The 23,029-nt window shown below is 39.6% G+C and overlaps 1 long non-coding RNA gene across 9 annotated transcripts in view; it reads right to left on the bottom strand.

Annotated features, from left to right (window-relative positions):
• Positions 1 to 23,029, bottom strand: part of LOC111752736 (uncharacterized) — a 147,455-nt gene that overhangs the window by 104,212 nt on the left and 20,214 nt on the right. For 5 of the 9 annotated variants that reach the window (XR_010321127.1, XR_010321122.1, XR_010321126.1 and 2 more), the window contains exons 3-4: positions 19,689 to 19,758; positions 13,695 to 13,894 (exon numbers count right to left, since the gene is read on the bottom strand). This is a non-coding gene — a long non-coding RNA (uncharacterized LOC111752736). Of the gene's footprint in view, positions 1 to 9,510; positions 13,374 to 13,694; positions 13,895 to 19,688; positions 19,759 to 23,029 lie in introns of all 9 variants that reach the window. The other 4 variants (XR_010321121.1, XR_010321124.1, XR_010321125.1 and 1 more) reach the window with 3 other exon arrangements.

Genomic DNA, 23,029 nt, shown 5'->3' with positions numbered 1-23,029 from the left:
TACCAAACATTCAGAGAAGAGCTTACACCAGTACTACTCAAACTATTTCAGAACATAGAAAACGAAGCGTTGCTTCCAAATTCACTCTATGAAGCCAGCATAACCAGGATACCAAAACCAGGCAAAGACACCACAAAAAAAGAAAATTACAGACCAATATCTCTCATCAATACAGATGCAAAAATTCTCAATAATATTCTAGCCAACAGAATTCTGCATCAATTCAAAAAAAATAACATACTACGACCAAGTAGGATTCATACCAGGTATGGAAGGATAGTTCAATATTATAAAATCAATCAACATAATCCATCACATACATAAAAGGAAAGAAAAGAATCACATGAGCATCTCAGTTGACACAGAATAGGCATTCAACAAAGTCCAACACCCATTCCTCATAAAAACTCTCAAGAAAATAGGCATAGAAGGAACACTTCTCAACATAATAAAGGGCATCTATGCAAAACCAATGGCCAGCATCATTCTTAATGTAGAGAAGTTGAAAATATTCCCCTTGGGAAGAGGAACAAGACAAGGACGCCCTTTATCACCACTCCTATCTAACATCATGCTGGAAGTCCTAGCTAAAGCAATAAGGCAAGAAATAGAAATAAAGGCATCCAAACTGGTAATGAAGAAATTAAACTGTCCCTATTGGCAGATGATATGATACTGTACATTGAAAACCCAAAAGACTCCATGAGAAAATTACTGGAACTAATAGAAACATTCATCAGACTTGTAGGATACAAGATAAACACACAAAAATCAGTTGGATTCCTATATATCAATAAAGAGAAAGATGAAAAGGAAATCAGGAAAACAATACCATTTATAATAGCCCCTAAAAAAATAAAATACTTAGGAATAAATCTAACCAGGGATGTAAAAGACCTTTACAAAGAAAACTACAAAACACTACTGCTAGAAACCAAAAGAGAGCTACATAAATGCAAAGGCATACCATGCTCATGGATAGGTAGACTCAACATTGTGAAAATGACAATTCTACCCAAAGCTATTTATGAATACAATGCAATACTGATCCAAATACCAGTGACATTCTTTAAACAGATGGAAAACTTATCATTAACTACATGGAAAGGGAACAACTCCACATAAGTAAAGCGCTATTGAAGAAGAAGTAAAAAGGAAGACTTGCACTACCTGACCTCAAAACCTACTATAGACCTACGGTAGTCAAAACTGTTTAGTACTGGTACAACAACAGATACATTGACCAATGGAACAGAATTGAGAACCCAGATGTAAATCCATTCACCTACAGTCACCTGATCTCTGACAAGGGTCCAAAGTCCAGCAAATGGGAAAAAGACAGTCTTTTAACAAATGCTGCTGGCAAAACTGGACATCCATCTGCAAAAAAATGAAACAGGACACATACCTCACAACATATACAAAAACTAATTGAAAATGGGTCAAAGACCTTAATATAAAGTCAAAAACTATAAAGTTCATAGAAGAAAAAATCGGATCAACACTAGAGGCCCTAACACACCACATTAACAGGATACAAACCACAACCAACAACACACAAACTCCCGAAGATAAGCCAGATAACTGGGATCTTCTAAAAATTAAAAACTTATGCTCATCAAAAGATTCACCGAAAGAGTAAAAAGAGAACCTACAGACTGGGAAAAAAATTTGGCTATAACAAGTCAGACAAAGTTCTGATCTCTAAAACCTAGAGGAAAATCCAACACCACTACAACAAAAAGACAAATAATCCAATAAAAAACTGAGCAAAGGAAATGAACAGACACTTCACCAAAGAAGACATTCAAGTGCCCAACAAACGCATCAGGAAATGCTCGCCATCACTAGCCATTAGAGAAATGCAAATAAAAACCACAATGAGATACCATCTCAGCCTGGCATTACTGGCACGAATCAATACAACAGGAAATAACAGATGTTGGAGTGGCTGAGAAGAGAGCTGAACTCTTATGCACTGCTGGTGGGAATGCAAAATGATACAACCATTTTGGAAAACCATATGGTGCTTTCTTAGAAAGCTAGAAATAGAAGTACCATATGATCCAGCAATCCCACTCCTAGGATTATATCCTAGAGAAATAACAGTTGTCACATGAATAGACACATGCACACCCATGTTCACTACAGCATTGTTCACAATAGCAAAAAGATGGAAACAACACAGATGCCCATCAACAGAAGAATGGATAAACAAACTGTGGTACATACACCCAATGGAGTATTACACAACAATAAAGAACAACGAATCTGTGAAGCATCTGATAACATGGATGAATCTGGAGGGCATTATGCTGTGTCTTAGGCTGGGTTCTCTAGAGAAGCAAAACCAGTAAAGCACATAAATATATAGAGAGATATTTACATTAAGGAAGCTGCTCTCGCAATTGTAGAGGCTGAAACATCTCAAGTCCATGTATCAGGATAGAGGCTTTTCTCAATCCACATAGCTGCAGGGGCTGGCGAACCCAAGATTGGAAGGTCAGACAGCAGCACTCCCGCTCTCAGGCTGTGAAGATTGACGAATCCCAAGATCTGCAGATAAGCTGATAGCTCAAGTCCCAAGAGGCAGAGGTCAGACTAACAGGAGACAGCACAGGATCCAGAGTAAGCAAAAAAGCCAGAACGTCTGCTTATATTTCAATGCAGGCCACACCCCCAAGGAAACTCCCTTTCAACTGATACGCTACTCACAGCAGATTCAATCATGGGAGTGCTCACATACAAACACTAAGAATCATGGCCCAGCCAAGCTGATACACAATCTTAACCATCACTGCTGAGTGAAATAAGTCACTCACAGAAAGACAAATATTGTATGAGGCCACTACTGTAAAAACTCATGAACAGACAAAAAGAAACAGTCTTTGAATGTTACAAGGGAGGGCAGAGGTGGAGATGGATAAACACTACATAGGCAAGAGACAAGTGGTAACTTTGGTGAAGGGTAAAGACAGTACACAATACTTGGGGAAGCCAGCACAACTTTTCAAGGCAAGATCATGGAAGCTCTATAGATACATCCAAACTCCCTGAGGGACAGAATTGCTGGGCTGAGGGCTGCGGGGACTGTGGTCTCAGAGAACATCTAGTTCAATTGGCACAACATAGTTTATGAAGAAAATGTTCTACATTCTACTTTGGTGAGTTGCATCTGGGGTCTTAAAAGCCTGTGAGTGGCCATTTAAGATACTCCACTGGTCTCACCCCTTCAGAAGCAAGGAAGAATGAAGAAAACTAAAGACACGAGGGAAAGATTAGTCCAAAGGACTAACAGACCACATCTACCACAGCTTCCACCAGACTGAGTCCAGTACAACGAGATGATGCCCAGCTACCACCACTGGCTGCTCAGACAGGGATCACAATAGAGGGTCCCAGACAGACCTGGAGAAAATGGAGAACAAAATTCTAACTCAAAAAGAAAGACCAGACTTGTTGGCCTGACGAAGACTGCAGAAACCCTGAGAGTATGGCCCCTGGACACACTTACAGCTCAGTAACAAAGTCACTCTGAGGTTCACCCTTTAGCCAAAAATTGGACAGGCCCATAAAACAAAACAATAATAAAGGGGCACACTAGTCCTGGGGCAAGGACTAGAAGGCAGGAGGGGACAGGAAAGCTGGTAATAGGGAACCCAAGGTTGAGAAGGGAGAGTGTTGACATGCTGTGGGGTTGTTAACCAATGTCATTAAACAACATGTGTACTAATTGCTTAATGAGAAACTAGTTTGTTCTCTAAACCTTCATCTAAAGTACAATAAAATAGAATAAAATTTTAAAAAGAAGTTGGCCCAAAGTATAAAATATATATGCATCTCTACTGATTGTATTAGTTTCATATTGCTGTTGTGTCAAATTGCCACAAATTTTGTGGCTTAAAACAACACAAATTTATTATCTTACAGTTCTGGAGGTCAGAAGTTCAAAATAAATGTCAGTGGGCTAACATCAAGGTGTTGGCAGGGCTGCATTCCTTCTAGAGACTGTTAGGGAAAATCCATTTTCTTGTCTTTTCCAACTTCTAGCGGCTGCCCATATCACTCCAATCTTTGCTTTCATTGTCACACCTCCTTCTCTGACTCTAAACCTCCTTATTCCCTCTTATAAAGACTCTTGTGATATTAGGTCACTCAGATAATATAGGGTCATTATTGTCAGCTGCCATGCCACTCAAACTCATGGCAACCTTATGTACCACAGAACAAAATATTGCCCTGTCCTGCATCATTCTTATGATCGCCTGAATGTTCAAGTCCATCATTATGGATATTGTGCCAATTCATCTCACCATGGGTGTCCCATGCCCCCATTAGCCCTCGATGTTACCAAACATGATATCCTCCTCTAGCAATCTCCTGATGATGTGCTCAAAACTAATAAGTCGGACAATGTTCTCTCGTGACCATAAGGTTTTCAGTGGCTAAATTTCAGAAGTAGATCACTAGGCCTTTCTTCCTAGTACCTCTTAATCTGGAAGCTCTACTACACCTGTTCACCATGGGTGACTCTGCTGGTATTTGACATACTGGTGGCAAAACTTCCAGCATCATAGCAGCACACAAGCCACCACAGTATGACAAACTGACAGATGAGTGGTAGAATCTAGGGTAATTTTCCCATTTCAAGATCCCTAACTTAATCACATCTTCAAAGTATCCTTTACCATGTAAAGTAATAGATTCCAAGGATTAGGATATGAAAATCATCGGGAAGCCACCATCATCAAGCCTACCACATTGATATAAATAAAAATATAGCATAAATTTTAAAGTGTGAGAAAAGAAACAGAAGAATTCCAAACAATTTAAGTAGATACTTCCCACTCAGGATGTAGAGCCTAACCCCACCTCCTTGAGCATGGGCTGGACTTAGTGACTTATTCCAAAGAACAGATAAAAAAGGGAAAAACTGCAACTTTATTGTTCAGAAATCTGGCAAACACTACCTAAATCAGGGAATCAAGGTTACCATCACCAGTGATAAGTCATGTTGATAGCATGTACCCTTGATATGATGTGATGAAAAGGGCACTTCACCTTTGTGGTCTTCTTCTCGAAAACCCATAACCTCAGTCTAATCATGAAATATACATACACAAGCCCAAATTGAGGAACATTCTACAAAATACCTGACCAGTACTCCTCAAAGCTGTCAAGGTCATGAAAAACAAAGAAAGGCTGAGAAACTGCCACAGAGAAAAAGAGACTAAGGATACACAATGACTAAATGTAATGTGGTATCCTGGATTGGATCCCAGAACAGCAGAAGAATACTGGTGGAAAATAAGTGAAATATTAGTAAAATCTGGAGTTTAGATAGTAGTACTGTATCAATGTTGGTTTCTTAGTTTTGAGACATGTACCACGATAATGTAAGATGTTAACATGAGACGAAATTGGGTAAGGTATATGTGGGAAATCTCTGTACCACTTTTGTAACTTTTCACTAAATCTAAAATGACTCCAGATTAAAAAACTAAAGGGAAATAAAAACTTGGGCATATAAAAGCTTAAAGAATATATCACCAGAGGGCCTGTATTGTAAGAAATCATTAAAAAAAAAAAAAAAAAAGTCATTCAGGCAGAAGGAAAATGATCCCAGTTGGAAATCTAGATCTATACAAAGGAATTAAGAGCATCAAAAATGGAAACTACATGAATAAATGTAAAAATCCTTTTTCCTATTATTTATATCTCTTTAAAATATAATTAAAAATAACAATGTATTACAGAGTTCATATCATGTCTTAGTTATCTAGTGCTGATATACAGAAATACTACAAGTGGATGGCTTTAACAAAGAGAAATTTATTCTCTCAGTCTAGGAGGCTAAAAGTCCCAATTCAGAGCATCAGCTCCAGGGGAAGGCTTTCTCTCTCTCTCAGTTCTGGAGGAAGGTCCTTCTCATCAATCTTCCCTTGGTCTAGGAGCTTCTCCGTACAGGAACCCCGGGTTCAAAGTATGCACTCTGTTCCTGGTGCCGCTTTCTTGCTGGTCTGAGGTCCCCCGGACTCTCTGCTCACTTCTCTCTTTTATACCCCAAAAGAAATTGGCTCAAGACAAAACCCAATCTTGTACATTGAGTCCTGCCTCATTAACAGAGCTGCCACCTATCCTCCCTCGTTAACATCACAGAGACAGGATTTACAACACAGGGGAAAATCATGTCAGATGACAAAATGGTGGATAATCACACAATACTGAGAATCATGGACAGCCAAATTGATACACATATTTTCTGGGGACACAATTCAATTCATGACAGTAGCTAATAAGAAAAAAAAAATGTAATAATAAAGGAGATAAAATATACCCATAGCCCCAAAAAGGCAGGAAAAAATAAGAATGAAGGGAATAAAGAATATGTGTGACAAATAGAAAACAAATAGCAAGACGGTAAGTTTAAACCCAACCATACCAAAAATCACATTAAATATATGTGGTCTAAACACCCCCATTAAAAGACAGAGACTGTTATACTGTATTAAAGAACAAAAAATATCCAAGTATATGCTACCTATATGAAGCCCATATTAAGGAAAGAAACATAAATAGATTAAAAGTAAAAAGGCGGAAAAAAAGATCTATCATGCTAGCACTAACAGAAAGAAAACTGGATTGCCTATATTAATATCAGACAAAGCAGATTTCAGAGAAACTAATATCAACAGAGGCAAAGAGGGTCATTTTATAATGATAAAGAGATCAAGATAATGATCAAGAAGATTTAACAATCCTCAATGTTATGTATAATAACTCCAAAATAAAAAAACCCAAACCAAACCCACTGCCATAGTCAGTTGTGACTCATAGTGACCCTATAGAACAGAGTAGGACTGCCCCCATAGGGTTTCCAAGGAGCGCCTGGTAAATTCGAACTGCCAACCTTTTGGTTAGCAGCTGTAACTCTTAACCACTACGCCACCAGGGTTTCCATAACTTAAAAATACAGAAGCAAAAACTGATAAAAGTGAAAGGAGAAATAAAAAATTTCTCAGTAATAGAGATTTTAGCATTCCCCTCTCAATGATTGCTAGAACAAATAAATATAAAATCAGTAAGGATACAGAAGATCTGAACAATATTATCAGCCAAATCAACCAGACATGTATAAAATACTTCACACAATTGTAAAATATACATTTTTTAAGTGCACACATCATATTTACCAGAAAGACCACATTCTGGGAGATGAAACAAGTCTCAGTACATTTTAAAAGGATTCAAATCATACAAAGCATGCTCTCTGACCACAACTAGCTGTCAATAACAGAAAGATCTCTTAAAATTCCCAAATATTTGAAAACTAAACAACACACTTCTAAATAACCCATGGGTCAAAGAAGATATCAGAAGGGAAATTAGAAAGTGTTTTTAATGGAATGAAAATGAAAACACAACATATCAAAATTTGTGGAATGCGGCTAAAGCAGTATTCAAAGAGAAATACATAGCACCACACACTTATATTAGAAAAGAAGAAAGATCTTCAATCACCTCAGCTTCTAAGAAATAGGAAAATAAAAGTGAATAAAACCCAAAGTAAGGAGAAGATAGAAATTAAAAAGATCAGAGTGGAAAAGAATGGAAAAAAAAATTTGTCATAAAATACATAAAGGCTATAGGAAAAATGTTTGCACTATTTTTAAAAGAAAAATAAATATTATAAAACAATATTACAGAACAATCACATTTAAAAGGTATAAAGAAAGAACTGCAAAGATATACACCAAAATGATAACCATGGTTATCTCTAGTTAGCAGAATAATTGGTAACTTTTATTTTCTTCCTTCTTCTATTCTGTAATTTCTAAATTTTCTAAAACAAATGTGGGTTATTTCAGTAATAAGGAAAACAGTGCATTTTGTGTTTTAAAAAATTTGGCACTACTCTAAATTCCTTCTCCTCAGGTTGGCTTAGGTCCTAAAGGATTTTGCTACTTGCAGTCCAAAGCCTTTGTACTGATATCTGGGGACAATCGGAGCAAGTGCAGGTGAAGCTGAAGCTGCAAACCCTAATAAATCCTTGAATGTATGTATAAATATGAGTGTATTTTATTTTCCCAGAGTAGCTGTGAAATCAAGCTGGCGTCAGTAGTCACTATCTTCTTAATCAATGAGGCGTGACTAAGCTGACCGTAAATGCAAGGGCCCTCTGAACTAGAACCCTCTCTTCTCCGTCTGTCTGCACTCCACAGAGGCGTGTCCTTCCTCTGCCTGAAACCTCTCATTACAAAATGTAGTCACCTTACTTTATTTCATAGCAAATCTGTTACTACCAGTTTTAAGCCTGGAATAAAACTGACTAGTTGTCCTTAATCCTTGGGAAAGCCAGGAAACTAAAGACAAAAGGCCATAAGTTTAAATCAGTCCACAGTCAAGACCTGTAATACAAGACCGGTATTGTACTCCTGGTGATGCAGTGATTAAGAGCTCCACTGCTAACCAAAACGTTGGCAGTTCGAATCCACCAGCCAGGTTACTGTATTCCTGGCAGGTATAACAGCAAAGATGTCTTATCATTTTCCTCTTTTTAGAGTCAATGTCATAAGTGGTAATGGGGGTCCATCTCCAGGGCTAAAAAACCCTGTATCTTTTAATGAGAGCAAAATTGAAAATTCCTATTATCAGAGGATTCCTCATAAACCTTGTTATTCATTTAACAAAATTTATTGGACTTTTCACATGTGCTGAGCACTGTATTAGATATTGAGGATTCAAAATGAATGACACACAGCCCCTGCCCTCTAGCTGCTTAGGAGCTGATGGGGAATACGACATAACTGAGAACTTTTAGAACAATACTGTAAGTATTATGGCAACATCAGTACCAGATGCTACAGGAACAATAGATATTCAAGGTTGAAGGAAATGCACCATGAATGCAAATTAGGCTTGAGACTTATATTTACTCAGTGGCCATACAGTAACGAGAACAGATTTATTTATATGTGGAAATAACTCAAAATATTTCTCAGTATAGGCTCTCTTCCTCTGTTTTGTTGGTGGTGGTATAAAAGAGAAGAGTGTGAAAAATATTTTCGGTAGAGTAAAATAAGTAATCAATTTCTAAAATTGAGATATCAAGAAACTTTAAAATAAGAGTATTATTTTAAAATAAAGGAACTAAATACCTGGAGAAGTAGCTAAAATGTGAAAAATGGTACTTCTGAGGGACCAGCCTCAGATGTGATAAGGGATGGATCAGGGAACAGCTGGTTTTTATTATAAGCTTCGCAGTACCATTGACTTTTTAAATTTTGTGAATGTTTACTTTAATAAAAATATAAAGGAGCAGAGAGGCCAAGACAGCAGAATAGACAGATGCTTCTGGCAAGCCCTCTTACAACGAAGACCCAAAAAACAAGTGAAATGAGTATATTTATGACAAGCTAGGAGCCCTGAACATCAAAGGTAAGGTTAGAAAATGAACTGAGGGGTGGGGGGAGGAAGAGGCAGTTCAGAAGCAGAGAGCAGTTACCAGACCTGAATCGCAGGAAGCACTCAGGCGCCATTCCTGAGAGCTGCTGCAGTGGGTTGGTACTAGCATTTGGCCGCACTTTCCTCAGGGAGAACCAGCCAGCCATACAGCCTACTCACACCTCTGGAACCAGAGAAGAAAAGTGCTCTCAGCAAAAGCTAAGTATTTGCATATATTTTACTGCGCACCCCTGCTCCCAAGCTGGCTTCAGCGGCTGATTTCCCTGGGCCTGAGATATGCCCTGTTGAGCACGTAGAGCCATCCTCCCGGCCTTGGAGAAGGAATAAATTTGCTATTGGGGGAAAAGATAATTTGGCAGCTTCACTAACCAGATGAGCTGAGGACAGAGGCGGCTTCTGTCCAGGCACGGCTTCTGTCCAGGCATAAAGAGTCCGTGGACTTTCAGTACCTTTCCCCTCTACATGGACCTGCGTGGGCCTATTTCAGGAGAATAGGCCCTTGTTGGCAGACTACAACCGTTTCAGCTGTGTGATGGAGAGGTGGGTATTTGACGTTTGTCGTTGCTTTGCCTATTAAACAGGGTCCTCATCTACCCACACCAGGGGCCTAAGGACTGGTGGCTCTAGTCAGGTCACCCAGCCACCCACAACAGGGGTCCAAGGATAACTGGTACCTCCCAGTCCTTACAACCAAAAACATGGGGTGTCCATGGTCTGTCTGTTGAACCCACCCACCGGTATGCTCTTGGGAACAGGGACATGCATTCCTCAGAGACACTTGGAGGACGATTCTCAGCCCCATGCCTTGTTCAGAGCATGACCCCCTGCTGTAACCAAATACCAGTACCTATACCAATCGCCCCTGCCCTTCTAAGACTGTAGGACAGAGCCTGTACCACACACTTGATGATCAGCTACCTGGACACCTGAGCTGAATTCATACAAGAAAAGTGAATGGACTCTTAGACTGATATAATTGATAACAGCTCTAGCCATTTGGAGACAGGACGTCAGAGCTCCAAACGTGAAAATAATCAAGCTACCTCACTCAAACAACCCATTTGGGCATGTCAAAACAAAACAAAGCAAGAAGCTATGACACAGTAAGAAAACATAAAATACACCAATAGAATAACTTATAGATAGCTTGGAGACAACACTCAATATCAAGTCACATAAAGAAACAGGCCATGATTGCCTCAACAAGCTCTCAAAACAAAGAATCAAGGGATCTTCTAGATGAAAGTGCCTTCCTGGAATTACCGGAGGCAGAATACAAAAGATCAATATACAGAACCCTTCAAGACATCAAGAAGGAAATGAGGCAACATGCAGAACAAGACAAGGAAGACACAGATAAAGCAGTTTAAAAAATTAAAAAGATTATTCAGAAACATAATGAAAAATTTAATAAGCTAGAATAATCCATAGACAGACAGCAATCAGAAATTCAGAAGATTCACAATAAAATTACAGAAGTAGACAACTCAATAGAATGTCAGAGGAGCAGAATCGAGCACGTAGACGGCAGAATTTCTGAACTTCAAGATAAAGCACTTGGCACTAATATATTTGAAGAAAAATCAGATAAAAGAATTTTAAAAAATTAAGAAAACTTAAGAATCATGTGGGACTCTATCAAGAGAAATAACCTACAAGTGATTGTTATATCAGAACAGGGAGGGATAACAGAAAATACACAGAGAATTGTCGACAGAAAACTTCCCTGATATCGTGAAAGATGAGAAGATATCTATCCAAGATGCTCATCAAACTCCACATAAGGTAGATGTTAAAAGAAAATCACAAAGACATAATCAAACTTACCAAAACCAAAGATAGAGAATTTTAAGAGCAGCTAGGGATAAACGAAAAGTCACCTACAAAGAAGAGTCAATAAGAATAAGCTCGGAATACTTGGCATAAATCATGCAGGAAAGAAGGCAATGGGATGACATTAAAAAAATTGAAGGAAAAAACTGCCAGCCAAGAATCATATATCCAGCAAAACTGTCTCTCAAATATGAAGGTGAAATTAGGACATTTGCAGATAAAGAGAAGTTTAGAGAATTCGTAAAAACTAAAACAAAACTACAAGAAACACTAAAGGGAGTTCTTTGGTTAGAAAATCAATAATATCAGGTATCATCCCAAGACAAGAACACTGGGCAATCAGAAGTCAATCCAGACAGGGAAATTAAAAAAGTAAATCAAGATTAAAAAATGCTCAAAACAGGGAAAGAGCGATGTTATTATATAAAAGAAGATAACATTAAAACAATAAAGAGGGACTGAGAAATGTGGTCATAAATCTTCCATATGGAGAGGACAAAGACAAGGCGATACAAAGAAATAAAAGTTACGTTTAAATTTAGAAAAATAGTGGTAAATAATAAGATAACCGTAACGGAGACACACTATCCTACACATCAAAACAAAATACAAGAAAAAAATAGAGACTCAGCAGAAACAAAATCAACAACAACAAATATGAGGAAAGTGCAATATATAAAGATAATCTACTCAGCACATTAAATTAAGTGGGAAAAAGAAACTGTCAACAACACACAAAAAAAGACATCAAAATGATAGCACTAAATTCATACCTATCCATAATTACGCTGAATGTAAATGGACTAAATGCACCAATAAAGAAACAGAGAGTGACAGAATGGATTAAAAAACATGATCCGTTTATATGCTGCCTATGAGAGACACACCTTAGACATAGAGACACAAACAAACAAAAACTCAAAGGATAGAAAAAAAATATATCAAGCAAACAACAATCAAAAAAGAGCAGGAGTGACAATATTAATTTCTGACAAAATAGACTTTAAAGTTAAATCCATCTTAAAGGATAAGAAAGGACACCATATAATGATTAAAGAGACAATATACCAAGAAGATATAACCATATTAAATATTTATGCACCCAATGACAGGGCTGCAAGACACATAAAACAAACTCTATCAGCATTGAAAAGTGAGATAGACAGCTCCACAATAATAGTAGGAGACTTCAACACACCACTTTCGGTGAAGGACAGGATACCCAGAAAGAAGCTCAATAAAGACACGGAAGATCTAAGTGCCACAATCAACCAAATTAACCTCACAGACATATACAGAACACTCCACCCAACAGCAGCCAAGTATACTTTCTTTTCTAGTCCACATGTAACATTCTCTAGAATAGACCACATATTAGGACATAAAGCAAGCCTTAGCAGAATCCAAAACACTGAAATATTACAAAGCATCTTCTCTGACCATAAGGCCATAAAAGTAGAAATCAGTAACAGAAAAATCAGGGAAAAGAAATCAAACACTTGGAAACTGAACAATACCCTGCTCAAAAAAGACTGGATTATAGAAGACATTAAGGATGGAATAAACAAATTCAGAGAATCCAATGAGAATGAAAACACTTCCTATCAGAACCTTTGGGACACAGCTAAAGCAATGCTCAGAGGTCAATTTATATCAATAAATGCACACATACAAAAAGAAAAAAGGCAAAAAATTAAAAAATTATCCCTACAACTTGAACAAATAGAAAGATGGCAACAAAAGAAACACACAGGCACCAGAAGAAAACAAATAATAAAAATTAGAGCAGAACTAAATGAAATAGAAAACAGAAAAATTCAAAGAATTAACAAGACCAAAAGCTGGGATGCAGACCCCAAATTCTTGTAAAAAGACCAGACTTAATGGTCTGACTGAGATTAGAAGGACCCTGGTGGTCATGGCCCCAGACCTTCTGTTGGCCCAGGACAGGAACCATTCCCAAAGCCAACTCTTCAGACAGGGGCTGGACTGGACAATGGGATGGAGAGGAATGCTGCTGAGGAGTGAGCTTCTTGGATCAGGTGGACACTTGAGACTATGTTGGTATCTCCTGTCTGGAGGGAAGATGAGAGGGTGGGGGGGGTTAGAAGCTGGTGGAATGGACAGGAAAAGAGAAAATGGAGGGAGGGAGCGGGCTGACTCATTAGGGGGAGAGCAATTGGGAGTATGTAGCAGGGTGTATATAAGTTTTTGTGTGAGACTGACCTGATATGTAAACTTTCACTTTAAGCACAATAAAAATTAAAAAGAAAAACCACAATGAGCTACAAATTCACACCAACTAAGACAGCTATTATCAGAAAAAAAATAAATAAAAGGAAAAATATATATATAAACACTTTAAGTAAAATAAAAAAATAACAAAAGCAAACTACCTAGCCTTGGCTGTTCACATCATGTCATAGCTTGAGACTTGGGGAATGTTCTTTTTCAGTATTCTTTTCCTAGATGAAAGATGTTCTAGATGGCACAAAGATCACTGTCAGCTCTGCTCCAGGAATCACCTCTTTTCTCTGTTGCATTTCCACACTTTTCTTCCTCTATGCTAGAGAAACCATTGTCACTTCAATGTGACCTAGATGCAAAGACGCAAAGCATGGAAGGTGACAGATACAGCATCAGTTTTGTCCACCATATATTATGGTTTGAAGATATCTAAGAACTGTGAATTCACTAATAAATAATTTCTGTGGCTTTAGAGGTCTTAAGCTAGATCTCAGCAAGACATCACAGGACGTCATTATTTTCAGAATCACTACCTACCACATATTTGTAGGTACAAAATTACTTGTCAAGGAAAGGTAATTAAAAGCCATGTTAAGTCTAGCCCCGTGGTTCACTTTCATTGCGCCACTCGTTGAGCTTCGATTTTGACCTTTTATATTTTTTATGAAGCACTGAAACTCAATCATCCCCTTACAACTCTACATTGAATTAACTATGTTCTCCCATACAATTGTGAAGACCACAGTCAGGGATTTCCAAACAGCCATTCTCTTATGGGGTTTCTTTGGAGCACCACAGAGGTTTTCAAACTCTGCTGCACATTAGAATAACTTGGGGAGTTTTAAAAATCCCAGTGCCCAGACTGCACATCACACCAATTAAATGTCTAGGGGTGTAATCCAGACATCAGTAAATTTTAAAGATCTTGGGTGACTCCAATATGCAGCGAAGTCTGGGAACCACTGTTATTGTTATTTGCCATCAAGTTGGCTCTGATTCATGACGACCTCAGGTATGAAAACGAAACATTACACAAGTACTGTACTATCTTCGTGATCATCAGTAAGTTCGAGTTCATTGTGGTGGCTATTGTGTCAATCCATCTCATTGGGAGTTTCCCTCATTCTCACGTACCCTCTACTTTACCAAACATGATGTCCTTTTCTAGCAAATAGTCTTTCGTGATGACGTGTCCAAAGAAAACGAGTCAAAGTCTCGCTATCTTCGTTTCTACAAAGTATTCTGGTTGTATTTCCTCTAAGATGATTTGTTCATTCTTTTGGCAGTCTATGGAATGTTCAATATTCTTTGCCAGCACTGCAATTTGAACATGTCAATTCTTCTTCTGTCTTGCTTTTTCAATGACCAGTTTTCACATGCATATAAGGGAAACAAAAAGACCATGGCTTGGGTCAGGCCCACCTTAGTTGTCAAGGTGACACTTTTGCTTTTTTAAAAATTTAAAGAGGTCTTTTGCAGCACATTTGCCCAGTGCAATACATCATTTGATTTCTTGACCTCTGCTTGGACACTGACTGTTGATTCAAAAAGAATGAAATCATTGATAACATCAATTTCTTCTCCATTTATCATGATGTTGTTTAGATTACAATGTAATTACATTAGGATGAGGGCGCAGAGAAAGTGGATGGAGGGGAAAATTGGGGAGGGAGAATGAGATAAATCATTATCTTCACAAGTAGGAAGTCAATAGGCAAATGCTTAAAACTGAAAAATCAAAAACAGAAATAAGTACACTATTTAGAAATATGGAGATAGATAGCAAGAATCACCTAAGAGTTGAAAGCAGCTGGAGAAGGGAAAATTGGCAAGGTGTGGGCTGGGGAGAAGGAGAAAAGATGTGTTGGAAACTTCCAATCGCTTTGACAAGACTTATAAATTTAAATGACTCTTTAAATCGTATAAATGTATAACCGATAAAAAATAAATTTTTAAAAATCTAATAGGAGTTTTTATTTATTTGCCTGTTTTGTGATGTTCACGGTGAACTTCCTCCTCTGCCTGTCCTAAAAAATGAGCACTAGGGGGAACCTCATTACAACCAAGCAAGAAAAGCGAGGAGCGCTATACTTTCGAACCGGGGTCCCTGCGCTGAACAGCTCTTAGAACAGGGGATGATTGATAACAAGGACCTTTCCACAGAGCTGACAGACAGATAAAACCTTCCCTTGGAGCTGCCAACCTGAAGCTGCATCCTTAACTCTGAGACAATAAATTTCTGTTTGTTAAAGCCATCCACTTGTGGTATTTTTGTTATAACAGCACTAGATGATTAAGACAGAATTTGGAATCGAGACAGTGGGGTGCTGCTGCTCTAACAGATACCTAAAATGTGGAAGCTGTTTGGAAACTGTGAATGGATAGAGGCTGAGTTAATAGTAAAAGCCCAGATTGCCTTGAAGAGGCTGTTGGTGGGATTATGGACATCAAAGACAATTCTGGTGAGGACTCAGAAGGAAATGAGGAGAGCAGTTACACTGGAGATGGAGATGGCAAGAAGCTGCAGCAGAGAAGCAGTAGCAACAGAACCAGGAGACCAGTATGAGACAGTGCTGGAGCCGATACACAGAGGGAGAGAGCTGAACGCTTTTGGCAGGAGGCTTCCTGGCGAAGTAGGGTGCCCCTGAGCTCTTTACCAGTGGAGCCAGGCTTGCCAACACATGACTCACAGAGCAAGAGAGCTGAGTGCCTTCCGGCCTAAGTTTATTGGCAGAGTGGATGCCCCCAGGCACTTACTGGTGGCCCTACACTTTGAGAGTAAGGCAGCTCTTCTTTCTTGGCCTCTTGGCTCACATGTGCCCTGCTGGGGCAAGTGTTCCAAACCTCTGGAACTCCACCAAGTGTGGCCAATACCCAAAGTCTGGGGGGCAGAGCAACTGCCTAAATGGTCTCAGAGAATGTCGTTGTTGTTTGGTGCCATCGAGGAGGTTCTGACTCATATCACAACAGAATGAAACACTGCCTGGTCCTGCGCCATCCACACGGTTGTTGCTATGCTTCAGCTCACTGTTGCAGCCACTGTGTCACTGGGTCTTCCTCTCCTTTGCTGACCCTCTACTTTATCAAGCATGATGATCCCTACTGATAACATGTCCAAAGTATGTGAGAGTAGTCTCACCATCCTTGCTTCTTAGGAGCATTCTGGTGTACTCCTTCCAAGACAGACTTGTTTGTTCTTTTGGCAGTCCATGGTATATTCAATATTCTTCACCAACAGCACAATTCAAAGGCATCAATTCTTCTTCAGTCTTCCTTATTCACTGTCCAGCTTTCACAGCATATGAGGCAACTGAAAACATTATGGCTTGAGTCAGGCACACCTTAGTCTTCAAGGTGACATCTTTGCTTTCCAACCCTTTAAAAAGATCTTTTGCAGTCAATTTTCCCAATGCAATGTGTCTTTCGATTTCTTGACTGCTGCCTACATGGGGGTTGATTGTGGATCCAAGTAAAATGAAATCCTTGACAACCTCAATCTTTTCTCCATTTATCATAATGTTGCTTATTGGTCCAGCTCTGAGGATTTTTGTTTTCTTTATGTTAAGTGTCTTTGATCTTCATCAGTAAGTGCTTCAAGTCCCCTTCACTTTCAGCAAGCAAGGTTGTGCCCTATCTGCATATCAAAGGTTGTTAATGAGTCTTTCACCAATTCTGATGCTGCATTTTTCTTCATACAGTCCAGCTTCTCAGATTATTTGCTCAGCGTACAGATTGAATAATTATGGTGAAAGGGTACAACCCTGACACACACCTTTCCTGACTTTAAACCATGCAGTATCCCCTTGTTCTGTTCAAATGACTGGCTCTTGATCTAAGTATAAGTTCCTCATGAGCACAATTAAGTATTCTGGAATTTCCATTCTTTGCACCGTATCCATAATTTGTTACGATCCACACAGCTGAATGCCTTCGCGTAGTCAATAAAACACAGGTAAACATCTTTCTGGTAATCTTTGCTTTCAGCCATGATCCATCTGACATCAGCAATGATATCCCTTGTTTCACATCCTCTTCTGAATCTGGCTTGAATTTCTGGCAGTTCCCTGTTGATGTACTGCTGTAACTGCTTTTGAATGATCTTCAGCAAAATTTAACTTGTGTGTGATATTAATGATAAATTAAATACCTACCACATAACCTAGCAATTCCACTCCTAGGAATATACCCTAGATACCTAAAAGTAGAGACATAAAGAGACATGTGTACACCTATGTTCACTGCAGTACTACTCATAATAGCTAAGAGGTGGAAAAAACCCAAGTGCCCATCAAGAGACAAATGGATAAACAAAATGTGGTATATGCATACAATGGAACATTACCCAGCTTTAAAGAGAAATGAAGTCCTGATACATGTTCCAACATGGATAAACCTCAAAGACATTATGCTGAGTAAAATAAGTCAATCACAAAAGGATTGTACGAACTCATTTATATGAAATGACAAATAGGTAAAAAGGAATCAGTGGTTGTTGGTGGTTACCAAGTGTACAAGGAGGGAGGGAAACAGGAAATCAGTTTCTGGGGAGCAGTAAATTTTTGCTTATGCTGATGAGAAAACTGGTATCAACTAAGGGTAATGGTTATACAACTTGACAAATGTAACTGATATCACTAAGATATACACCAGAAAAAGGGCAAAATGGCAAATAAAGTGTTATATTTTACAATAGCAACAGCAGCCAAAAAATTAATAACAACAATAAATAAATAAGAGAGACAGCAGTTGTTGATAATACTTAGGAACAACCAAACAACCCGTGGTACAAGTTTTCTTGGTTCGAAGGTTTAACCTCATGGTTTCAGGGATCTATTTAGTTAATTGGCCTAATAATATTGTTTTTAAAATCTCTGTTCTACCTCTTACTTCAGTGAGTAGTGCCTGGCATCTTAAAAGCTTATGAGCAGCCATCCAATATAGAACAATTGGTCTCTATTTTCCTGGAACAGCAAGGGAAGAAGGAGACCCAGGAAACAGAGAAGGAAATGGGCTGCAGGTCTAACTGCCTCCATGAACTACTACTACCTCTGTTGCTATGAGACCAGAACAGGATGGTGCCCAGTATCATTACTGACTGTTTTGATTAAGGATCCAATAGATAGGTCTTGGTCAAAAAGATGAAAAATGTGGAACAGAATTTCAAATTCTTAAAGAAACCAGATTTACTGGACCTATTGGGACGGGGAGAATCCTGAATCTATTGGCCTGAGATAATCTTTATGCCTTGAACCAAAACTATCTCATGAAGTCATCTTTAAACTAAACAACAGTTTAGCTCAACTAGTAAAGAATGTTTGTACTCTTTCAAAGAATTATCTATATGACATCAAACTGACATAGGTAACTCTAAAACACAGAGGAAAAGTTAGGGGACAGAGGGTCTAAGTTAATGGTGGTGAAACAATATGGGTAGAAACAGGGAGAATGTTGACACAATGCAAAGAATGTAACCAAAGTCATTGAATTGTACATGTAGAAAATGTTGAGTGGGGATATATTTTGTTACATAAACATTTACCAAAATTAAAAAAAGTTTTCTTCGTTCAAGTTGAAGAAGTAAAATGCTGATTCTATGTTGACTTGAAAAGTTAAACTTGTATTTTTTAATCCTCAGAGGAACTTCTCAAATAATGTGTACAAAAATATAGTTACAATCAAAAGAGATAAATTAAAATTAAACACTAAAAAAATTTTTAAATAGTCCAAAAGAACGCAGGAAAGGGGAAGCAGAGGAATAAAAAAGAGGGAGAAAAACACAAATAATAAAATGATAGAACTAAATTCAAACATATCAATAATTACGTTAAGTATAAATGGTCTAAACACTAGACAGTTTTTGAGGCGGGGCCAAGATGGCAGAATAGTCAGATGCTTCCTATTGTCCCTCTTACAACAAAGACCCCAAACAACAATTGAATCGATTATATATTACTATCTAGGAGCCCTGATTGTAATATCAGCCCAGACAAAGCTGAAGAGTAGAGCTGAGCAGCAGGGGGAAGGAGAGACAATTCAAAACCAGCCGGGAGGTGCCAATAGTGAGGTTGCTGGCGCCCTGCTGGCTGGGTTGGAGCAATGCACGGAGGCCGAGCCAAGCAGCAGCATTTGGGGACAAGTCTTACCACGTCAGGTGTGGCCAGGTGGCAGCAAGTCTGCACGCACCTCTGGAGCCCGGTGGAAACAGCGCTGTACCTGCAAAAGTTAAGTGCAAGCATCCAACCTACCACGTGGGGGAAAAATACCCCTTCACCCTCCAAGATTTTCACAGCAGAGAAGTACTTCCTTCTCCTCACCCACCCCCCACCCCACTCCACTCTGACACCAGTCCTGCAGTATTAAAAAACGCCATGCCCCCTAATCCAGGAACTTAGGGCTCTTCATTCCCACACCAGTCTGATGCCCGCTTTGCCCAGCCACTTGCATAAGGGGTCCACAGACTTGCAGCATCCTGCACTCCTGCCCAGACCTGTGTGGGTCAATTCAACACTGCAAGCCTCATTAGCATAAAGCAGCAGGGCATACACCTGAAGCCCATTTTCAACTGCAGAAGCCAAGGGGGAGCTGTAGATTTGTGATATTTGTCATTACCCTGGCCCCTAAGCAGGGGCCTCACCCACCCATACTGGAAGCCTGAGGGCTGGATGTACCACCCATTCCATCTAGCCACTCATGACGGGGGTCTGAGAATAAGTGGTGCCTCCCAGTCCCTGGAGCCAACAGCACCAGGCATCCAAGGATCAGCTGCAATACCCCCACTAAGTCCTCTAGAGGACAGAGACACACCCTCTACCCAGGCACCCAGTGGCAATCACCAGCCCCCTGCCTTGCTCTGCACATAACCTCCTACTACAGCCAGATATCTGTCCCTGCTCTGAACACCCCTATGCAGCCCCGCCTGTCTAGGACTGTAGGTGAGAGTCTACACTACACACTTGGTGACTGACAACCTGGACACCTGTGTCCCATCCCACAAGAAAAGTGAACAGACTCCTGGGCTCACACACCTAGTACCTGCTCTGGCCACTTGGAGACAGGACGTGAGAGCTTCAAAGACACCAACTATCAAAGCAGTTCACATGCCCAGTATACACGGGCGTATCGAAACAAAAAGTTAGGACACAGTAAATAACATACAATAAATAAATATAATAACTTATCGATGCTTCGGAGGCAATAGTCAATACCAAATCACATAAAGAAGCAGGTCAAGATGCCTCCAGCAAGTGACCAAAATAAAGAGCCAGGAAATCTTCCAGAGGAAGATAAGCTAATGGAATTACCTGAGAAAGAATTCAAAAAACTAATATATAGAGCTCTCCAAGAGATCAAGAAGGAGATTAGGCAAAACTCAGACCAAACTGAGGAACACACAGACAAAGGGATAGAGGAATTCAGGAAAACAATACAAGAACAAAATGACAAAATCAACGGGCTGATAGAAACCACACAGAGACAGCAACTAGAAATCCAAAAGACTAACAATAAAATTTCAGAATTAGACAACTCAAAAGGTCACAGGAGCAGAACTGAGATAGTGGAAGTCAGACTTAGTGAGACTGAAGATAAATCCCTTGACACCAATTTATTTGAGGAAAAATCAAGAAAAAGAATTTAAAAAACTGAAGAAAGCCTAAGAATTATGTGGGACACTATCAAGAGGAAAAACCTACCCATGATTGGAGTAACAGAATGGGGGAGAGGAGTAACAGAAAACACAGAGAGAACTGTTGAAGATTTGCTGGCAGAAAACTTTCCTGATATCATGAAAGATAAGAAGATATCTATCCAAGAAGCTCAACAAACCCCATACAAGGTAGACCCCAAAAGAAAGTCACCAAGACATATCATAATCAAACTTGCCAAAACCAAAGACAAAGAATCTTAAGTGCAGCTAGGGATTAAACAAAGTCACCTACAAAGTAGAATCGATAAGACTAAGCTCTGACTACTCAGCAGAAACCATGCAGGCAAGAAGACAATGGGGTGACATATATAAAGCCTTAAAGGAAAAATATTGCCAGCCAAGAATTATATATTCAGCAAAACTGTCTCTCAAGTCTGATGGCAAAATTAGGTCATTCCCATATAAACAGAAGTTAAGGGAATTTGTAAAAACCAAACCAAAATTACAAGAAATACTTAAGGGAGTCCTCCGGTTAGAGAACCAACAACATCAGAAAATATGGGTAGATCACAAGACACATCAACCAGTTATCAACCAGATAGGGAAGTAGAAAATAAAAAAAGAAAATCAAAGCTAAAAGACTGAAAATAGAGAGCCAGAGACATCAATCTGTAAACAATGAAGTCAAAAGAGAAAAGAGGGAATCAACACCTTAAGTGATAGAACTTCCACATGGAGAGTAAGTTAAGGTGATATCAAGAAATAAAAAATCAGACTTCCGGCCAACATGGCACTCTAGACAGAAGCACCACACTGTTCCTCCACAGCAAAGACTCAAAAAACTAAGTAAAACAGAGACGTCAATCCTTGAACCCTAAGCACCAAGTGAAGAGATAAAGAACTCAGCCAAGCACTGAATGGAATAAGAAACTGACAGAGGAAAAAAGAGCGAGGAGATATATGTGTGGAGGTGCCCTATCAGCTAACACTGCACGAGTTCACCATCTTGGACTTCTGTCAGAGACTGGCAGACAGGGAGTACAGGAAAGCAGCTTCACAGACCTCCCAGAAGGAGACGAACGCCCAGTAACCAGCGACATACCCTTTCCCACTCCCCATCCTTCTCCCCACTGCTTGAGCTCCCCTGCTTCAGAGCTGGCTGCAGCCACTCAGCCAGTGAAGAAGTGCAGGGTCCATGCGGCTTGGATTCACCCCACCCACATCGGAGATGTGCGGACATGGAGTATGTGAAAGCAGCTTACAGGAACTCCCAACGGGAGACAGACCACCCAGAAACCACCCCCCGTCCTTCTCCTACCTGCTGCTCAGCCTCCTCTGCTTCCCACCAGTCAGAGCCACGAGGCACTGGCTTCGGCTCCTTGCCACTTGGATTTGCCCTGCCCACATTGGCCAGCTCCCAGAGTGCCATTTGTTTGTTACTGGTGTTGCTTTTTTCTGGTTCTTTTAGTTTCTTCCGTGCCTCTCACAACCTCCCCCTCCTTTCTCTTGAACACCTGGCTCCATGTGCCATCTTTGCTTGAAAGACTGTGAAGCGCCGCTTGACTGGGGAACAGCTTCCCTGGACCACCACCATGCTGGTGGGATCCCTGGGGCTTTTTTTTTTTTTTTTTTTGCTCTGTTTGTTTATTTCCTTTTTCTTTTCGAGGCTTGGGAGCCCTTTCCATCTGGGCTGCACTGTGTGGCTTGGGAACCACTTCCATGGTTTTCACTGCCACTGGTGGAATCCCTGGGGACATTTCTTTTCTTTTTTCCTTTTTGTTTTTCTTCATTTCTCAGTTTCTTGTCTCTCTATACTTACCTTCTTTTCCTGCCTCCTGA

This window comes from Loxodonta africana, chromosome 1, assembly GCF_030014295.1.
Source record: "Loxodonta africana isolate mLoxAfr1 chromosome 1, mLoxAfr1.hap2, whole genome shotgun sequence".
NCBI classification, from domain to species: Eukaryota; Metazoa; Chordata; class Mammalia; order Proboscidea; family Elephantidae; genus Loxodonta; species Loxodonta africana.
The sequence above is the reverse complement of the archived record's forward strand: the minus strand, read 5'-3'. Positions and strand labels throughout refer to the sequence as shown.